The sequence below is a fragment of the Suncus etruscus genome, chromosome 15 (assembly GCF_024139225.1).
Source record: "Suncus etruscus isolate mSunEtr1 chromosome 15, mSunEtr1.pri.cur, whole genome shotgun sequence".
Taxonomy (NCBI): Eukaryota; Metazoa; Chordata; class Mammalia; order Eulipotyphla; family Soricidae; genus Suncus; species Suncus etruscus.
In genome coordinates, this window is record NC_064862.1 from 26,983,405 (window position 1) to 26,991,487 (window position 8,083).

Below are 8,083 nucleotides of genomic sequence, written 5' to 3' on the forward strand. Positions count from 1 at the left end.
ACAGGCATTCTATTTTTCCCACTCACTGCCACTGTCATGATAGTTGTTAGCATAGTTATTTCTCTAACTGCACTCACCACTCTTTGTGGTGAGCTTCATATCGTCATTCTAGCCCTCATCTCTATGATCTCTGGGAATTATTACAATAATGTCTTTTATTCTTCTTAAATTCCATAGATGAGTGAGACTATCCTCTCTCCCTCTGACTTATTTCACTCAGCATAATAGTTTCCATGCCCATCTATGTATAGGCAAATTTTATGCTTTCATTTTTCCTGACAGTTGCATAGTATTCCATTGTGTAGATGTACCACAGTTTCTTTAGCCACTCATCTGTTGTCGGGCATCTGGGTTGTTTCCAGATTCTTACTGTTGTAAATCACACTTCACCGAGCATAGGCATACAGAAGGCATTTATTATATTGCATTTTTGTGTTCCTAGGGTATATCCCTAGGAGTGGTATAGCTGGAACATATGGGAACTCAATTTTCAGTTGTTTTTTAGAAATCTCCATATTAGTTAAGACTTGACTGTTTCGATGAGAATTTTGGAACAATGTAGCACCAACAGATGGGTCATTCTTGGCAGCTCCAAGGGGTTTATCTGAGAGCAGAGTTGGGGGCGGCACCCCTAAGGTGCTTGAGATCCCCACTCCAGTGTTTCCACCTGGAGCAAGATTTGTAATCCTTAATGTCCCTCCTGACTGCCCAGCAGTGCCCTCTGCTCAGTGGGGGTGCTCACTCTTTCAGGGGGTACCCTGCAAAGTGGCCTTCTCCGGGAGCCCTTCATCCTGATGACAGAAGAAAGAGTAACTAGATTGATGGAGAGTGAAGGGGGCGGTGAGGATGGGCTCTCCCAAGCACAGCAATTCAGGTTGATGAAGAAACCAAAAAACCCAGGGGTTTCCAGGGAGCAGGAGAGTTCTGTCACATGCCACTCACTTTGGAAGCTTGTCTAGATGCTCCAGGCCAGCAGGAGATATGCCTACCTCCTTTGAAGCATCGAAACACCCCGGTGTGGAGGGGACCCAAAATCATAGCATCTTCCTGCAAGAAAATAGCTGAGTCTCTGTTGGTCTCTGAGCCCATCATCTCTAGACCAACGCACCAAAAAGCTGGGCCAGGGGGAGGTCCAGAGATCACTTGTGTGTGAGCAGATGCCCCTTCTAGAACAAAGGACAGGCAGGCAGGCAGGCAGACAGACAGACAGACAATAATGCACATATGTAATCTGGCTCGTGGCAAGCTACAATTCACATTGTCCTGCTATAGCAATATGGTTTGGGGGCACATGCTTGGGTCACACACATACATACATACATACATACATACATACATACATACATACACACACACAGTGTTAGCATTGGGAAGCACCACCCCCTCCCCAAATGATCCTGCCACCCCAAATTGGGGGGAGAATGTGGATCCCGATGCTACTACTCTGGGTGTGTTTGTCAAAGACAAGCTGGTTCTTCGTGGTATATCCAAGGTGTCCCGCTTACAGTTGACTGCCCTCCTCCCCCCTAGAACCGAGGGTTCTGGGAAGCACCCCACATCCCAGCTGCTTCCCTACTACTTCCCACCTTCATGCCCAGATGGTGCCCACACAATAATCGCCATATAAAGCCCCCACCCCCCCACCCCAAGGCTGTGAGCCATGGAATAAATTTCAAGCCATGCTATATAAACTGTGTTTTTGGATGTCATTGAGCACTCCTGTGCCAATGACATCACTGTCTCCATGGCAACTAATATAATTAACATGAGAGAAAGTGCAAGGAGAAAGAGAAGGGATGGAGGGAAAACACCAAGTCAACCCCAAACAGAGCAAATTACATGGTGGGATGGGGGAGAGGCGGGGGGGCAGAGGGGGCCCATAAAATGTTTTACTGCCACTTGTTAGAAAGGCCCCGCCATAACTCTGCTCATGGCTGCAGGGAATGAGATCATTTGCGTGCTGTATCTCTCGCGAAACACAGAACGGGCTTTGTCGACTTGGGTTTATGGAGTTGAAACAGCGGCGCCTGCCCGGGTAGGGTGGGAAGACGCCTCTGCCGCCTGCTTCAAGGCTCTAACAGGCCACTGTGTCCTGCACTCGGGGACCAGTCTTATGCTGCTGTGGACTGGACCTTCTGGCACTCTCAGGTCATCCATTCCAAATGGTGTAGACACATGGCAATATCCTGAAGCAGACCCGTGGATGAATGAAGCCACTTTCCCCTTTGGGGGCTCTGGGCAGTGGCCTGGATGCCGACACATATGCCAGCAGGGCCCCTGAGCTTCCATCCTGTCCACAGAGCCATTGCCAGGCTGAGCGAGGAAGGTATCCCTGAACCCCAGCCCTGTGTCCTCTCTGCCTGTTCAGGAGGGTCTTGGGCTATGGATGGGGCAAGCCAGTGGATAAAGTTGCACCATCCAGCCTGGGGCCGCCTCAAGATGGGGTTGGTTGGGCCTCAGGAGTACCCCCATCCAGGACTTGTAAGTATCCAGTAGCCCATGGAATTGTGGGGCTCCCAGAGAGTCAGAGGGAGAGAGAGTGGCATATTAGAAGCCATCCTGGCTGTGTAACTTGTGGGATTTGGTACAAACGAGACTGTGGTGCCCTAGTACAAAAGGGGACTAGGGAGAGACCATTGAATAGACTAACAGTTTCTCCTCTTCTCTGTCTGCCTGTCTTTTTCCCTCTGTGTCTCTCTCTGTCTCTGTCTCTCTCTGACTCTGTCTCTGTCTGTCTGTCTGTCTGTCTGTCTGTCTGTCTGTCTCTCTCTCTCTCTCATTGTGTCTTCATCTGCAGGGTCTATATGGCTGAGAAGTACAAATGCTCCCATGTTTAAGCCTTGCCCTGGCCCACTCCACTCCCCTGAGTCAAGGAAGGAACTTTTTTTTCCCTGGAGGTCCACTACCCAATGCCCACTGTCCCCCTCAAGTATTGAAATGCCCTTGGAAGTGTCAGGATTGGGGATGGGCCATGGCTACCTGAATTATCTACAGAAAGCATCATGGTTCTGCTGGTCTGGGGATACCAAGGGCTGTCACCTTCTCCCTGTCCTGAGATATTCTAGGGCACATACCTGGACTACCCAACTCTTTCCTAAAATGTCTGTCACTTCCTACTCAACCCCCACACAGAGGGTGGCAGTGGACCCTGGGAAAAGCTAGGGAGTGGGCATCCAGGGGAGCCAGTCTCATGAGCACTGTCCCACAGATCCAGTGTGGGAATCTGTGATGATCTCTGTCTCCTCTTCATGCCCCTCATGCCCCCCTCTCCCTACCCCAAGCTGTGGGTGTGATCAAGTGTGATTTCACCTAAGGGTTGCTAAGATGGCAGCAAAGTCAGATGCCAGGAAGGACAATAACTGCTCAATAAAGCGGCCTGATATTGAGGGGTCATGCAACAGGGTCAGTCCAATAGAGAGGGGTCCCCTTTAGGTGGTGACACCCTTCCTGGCAGAGCCCCTCTTCCCCCAGAGATGCTGATGCCCATGCATTCCATCTCCCAGGGTGGAACCCCAACATCTATACCAGTCTCTCTCTCTCTGCAATAATTTCTTTTTTTGGAATGTTTTTAGGGAGATTTTGGGCCACACCCAAAGATGCTCAGGTGTCACTCCTAGATATGGACTCAGAAATCGCTCCTGGCTTGGGGGACCATATGGGATGCCAGGGAATTGAACCACGGTCCATCCTAGGTCAGCCACATGCAAGGCAAGCGCCCTACTGCTGCACCATCTCTCCGACCCCTCTCCCTGCAATAATTTCTGTGGCCTTGCAAGATTGAGTCCAAACTCTTAATTCCTTTTGGAAGCTCCTGGGCTGCCCAATGCCGGAGAACCCATCCCCTGTGCAGGGAACAACACAAGAGCTGCTGTGAGGGGCATATTTTGTGCCAAGTATGCTAACATTGGCTGCTGTCAACATCAACTGTAGAGAATTACAGCTGAGCCATGAGCAACAGGATGGTCACACTCACGACAGCAAGGTCCCTCCTAATATCCCAAAGATTTCCCATCTTTAACCCCAGTGGGCTTCCAGGCTGGTAGGGAAATTCATGTTCCCAGGCAAGAGAAACTCCACCTACCATGCTCTCACCATACTCGCTTGCTCAGGCCTGGCTTGGCCTGGCCTGGCAGGGCAGTGGAAAGGAACCAAAACAATGCCCTGCCCACATTCCACACTCAGAGCCCAGAGGTTGGCAGGCTCCCTGCTTGGGGCTGCCCAAAGCAGCCCACTTCCCTGGCGCTCCCCTGGAAAGCACTTTGTGCAATTATACAGCCCCAGAGGAATGGAAGGAATGACTGCCATTTACATTCACTGGGGTTCCCAGAGGCCCCTGACCATGTGACTCTATTTCCCTGCCCCTCTCCGGGTAGTGGGGATGGGGGGATGTTTACAGAATTTGTTTCCTTAGCATCCAAGAGAGCAATGAAACTGGCCACATATGCATGCGCGCGCGCGCGCGCGCACACACACACACACACACACACACACACACACACACAGTTTCTGCAGTTCCCTGAACCCATGTGTCTCTACCATGCCCTGGGTCAGATCAATAGCCACTGGTTGCCATGTACATGGGGTGGAGAGGCTCTAAAAATGGGAAACCAAGCAAACAGAAGAATGACTGTAAAGGGTCAGTAAGCAACACATATAGAGAAGGTTCTATTCAGGCTGCCTAGATTCCTCATGGTCACATGGCAGCATCTCATCTGGGCATCATGTCATGCTATGTCACCATGCATCCAGTCATTGGTGAGATGGGAGGGGACGAAACCACCCACCCTGGGATGTGTCTGCAACATGCTGAGCACATGATTACTCATGTTGGCACGTTGGCCCAAAGTGCTCTTTTCTCCCGCTTGGTCCTCATCATTCCCCAACATTTGCAAAGACCCTTGCATGCCTGTGATGGAGAGTTGGAAAGGGGCATCCCCTACCCTGGTCCCAAACCCTGCTTGCTGGGACAGATGTTTAGAAAAAGTGCAATGCATTCTACTAAATGTCACTCTGAATAAGCAGGCTTGGGACAGTTTTGGGGAAGGATGGAGTGAAAGGAGGAAAGAGAAAACCCAGAGTATTCTGAGTCAAGGTTTGGGGGCTAGGGGAAAAGTAGAAAGTGCCCCCCATCTTCCCCCATTTTTCCCCTTGTTTTAGCCATCACACCAAGATCTGTTCATTCGGAGACCAGGTGCTCCATCACGTTTCATAGCTCAAACCTACCTCTTCTTCCAGCGCCTAGAGCCCAGATAATGTTCGTCTATTAAAATCAGATTCCCACATCTTCATTCCTCACAAAAAAAAAAAAAAATCACTCAATTCTCACAAAGTCCTAAATGGTCCCAGAGCTCTAAAGGGTCAGAAAGCATCTTTTTCTTTTATCTTAAAAAAATTCTCATCTCTCAGCATAGAAGGGAGATAATTTTCAGATAGGATGATTTTTTTAATCAAAAGGAAATTAAAGTACAGGGGGGTGTGCATTTCTTATGGGGAGAGAGGGAGCCTTAGTGCCTTGCCTGTCTTAAAATAGCCCTGACAGTGAGCAGTATTTGCATTATGCTTTGGGTCAGTCAGCTGCTCTGGGGACTCAGGCCCAGCCCTGCCTGGGAAAGGGAGCGAGGGGCTGAGTTTTTAGATTTACTGCATTAATGCTTCTCCAGTTTCTCTAGAGTAGCCACTGGAGAGAGGCTTGGCTGTGGATGTAGTGTGCAGGGGGTTGGGGGGAGGAAGAAAAAAAAAAGAAAGCAAGAAAGAAACACATGCAGAAAGGCAGTATCAATAACTAAATATAACTCACATCTGAAGCGCTTTTCACTGCACCCAGAGTGCTTTCCAAATATATTATCTCATTAAATCCTTCCAGAAGCAGAGGGAGGTGGGGGTCCTCTGTATAGGGGTGTCTCTTCCCAGCTGCACCTGTGATTTTTTTTCTAGTGGGGCTTCAATAGTAGAGCTACCCAAGGGGGGTGGTGGAGAGAGGACTGGAGGGGGTGTGTGGAGGGTGAGAAACTGCAGAGAATGGTTAAGGCCCAGGCAGCTGCTGTAACAATCTGGCCCCTTCTCTCCCAGTTACCCATGACTTAACACCACAGACATTGATTTCTCCCTCTGTGCAATCCTAGATGGGTGTGTCTGGTTGGTAGGAGCCTTTGGGAAGCTCAGTTTCTTGGAGTTTATGACTCAGTTCACCTCTCAGCCTCAGCATTTACAGTATGTAGCCCATAGGTGGGTTGGGGTTTTAGGAGTCAGGCTTGGAAAAGCGCTCTCATAGGTTTAGCCGGCGTTCATTGGACGGGTAAGGTCACGTGACAGTGTCTACCTGCAAAGGACTCTGGGAAATGTAGTTCTGACACTGTATCAGGAGGAAGAGGGCGGGATAAGGACCCAGCCGGTCTCTTGCAAGGAGACTCTCTGCTATCGCTTCCTGCTGAAAGCAAGGCAGCTCCAGTATTTTTTTTAACGTTTAGAATTTTATTTTTTATTAATATTATTATTTTTTGTAATATAATTGAATTTATTATTAAGTCATTCAGGGCTAAGTCTCATTAACAGCTGAAGATAGAATGTCTCTTTTTTCTTATTTTCTTTTTTAAAAATAATATTTTTATTTAAGCACCATGATTACAAACATGTTTGTAGTTGGGTTTCACTTGATCGACTTTCTATATATATTTATACTATATAGTAGATATATAGACAGACAGACAGACAGACGGCAGACTGTATTTCTTTGCAAGGTGTAGTTTGAGAAAAAGACCCCATGCCTTAAGATGAAGTGGGTTTATCGCACAAGGCTGCTGCTCTGGACCATTAAAGAAAATTATAAAACAAACAAACAAACATCCATTCCTGGGCTACATCCTGGGGATTCTGAATCTGAAACCCCAGAGTCTGCTATATGTACCATCAGGTACGTGCTAAGCTTCTTCCCTTGCTTTGGTGGTAAATGAGACAGAGGGATGGAAGAGGGGGGCGGTGAGGACAGATGGTCATGGTGGAGAAAAGATAAGGAATAGCAAGCAAAGCTGGAGAGGATGCAGTGACCCCTTCATCATTGTGCAACCCTTTATGCATAAATCCCAGGATCCAGCAATTCCACCCCAAGTGTCTGTTCTCGGGCCTCCTTCACACACCCACAGCACCATAGACATATGTCACCACACATCATTGCTATGATGGACCAATTTGGAAGAGAGTAGAATATCCATCATGGGTAGCAGAGATGGGACCACACAGGTAAGACAATGAGATATATTAGACGTTGTGGAAGCAAGGGCTTCATAGCTACAGACAAGAGTACATCTGTAATGTCCCATTTGGCTGAGCAACAGAAGCAAGAAGAAAAAAGAATTTATGAGTCTGAATTCATTTATATCAAGTTTAGGATTTGGCAAAACAAAACCGTTTAGGGTGTGAAATGAATGTGGCAAAAAAATTAAAAATAAGTAAGAGACAGGTGGTGGATTCTTCTAGAAGAGACACTCAGAGTCTGTTGGGGTGCTGGCTATACCTTCTTTCTTTTTGGGGGAGTGAGTTGGTTTTTGGTTCACACCTGGCAGTACTCATAGGTTACTGGCAGGTTCAGGAATCATATGAGATGTCAGGAATGGAACCAGGGTCTACCATATACAAGGCAAATGTCCTACCCATTGTACCCTATTTCTTGGCTTAGTGGATGATACATAAGTATTCCACCTATAATTATTCTTACCTCAACCTCCCTACTTTGCCTTCTTTTTAATAATATCTTTATTTAAGAACCATGATTACAAACATGTTTGTAGTTGGGTTTCAGTTATTAAAAAAGAACACCCCCCGGAGAGATAGCACAGCGGTGTTTGCCTTGCAAGCAGCCGATCCAGGACCAAAGGTGGTTGGTTCGAATCCTGGTGTCCCATATGGTCCCCCATGCCTGCCAGGAGCTATTTCTGAGCAGACAGCCAGGAGTAACCCCTGAGCACTGCAGGGTGTGGCCCCCCCCAAAAGAAAGAACACCCCCTTCACCATGTAACCTTCCCACCATCAATGCCCCCCCCATCTCCCTTCTTCCCACCCCCACTGCCTGTCTTTGAGACAGGCATTC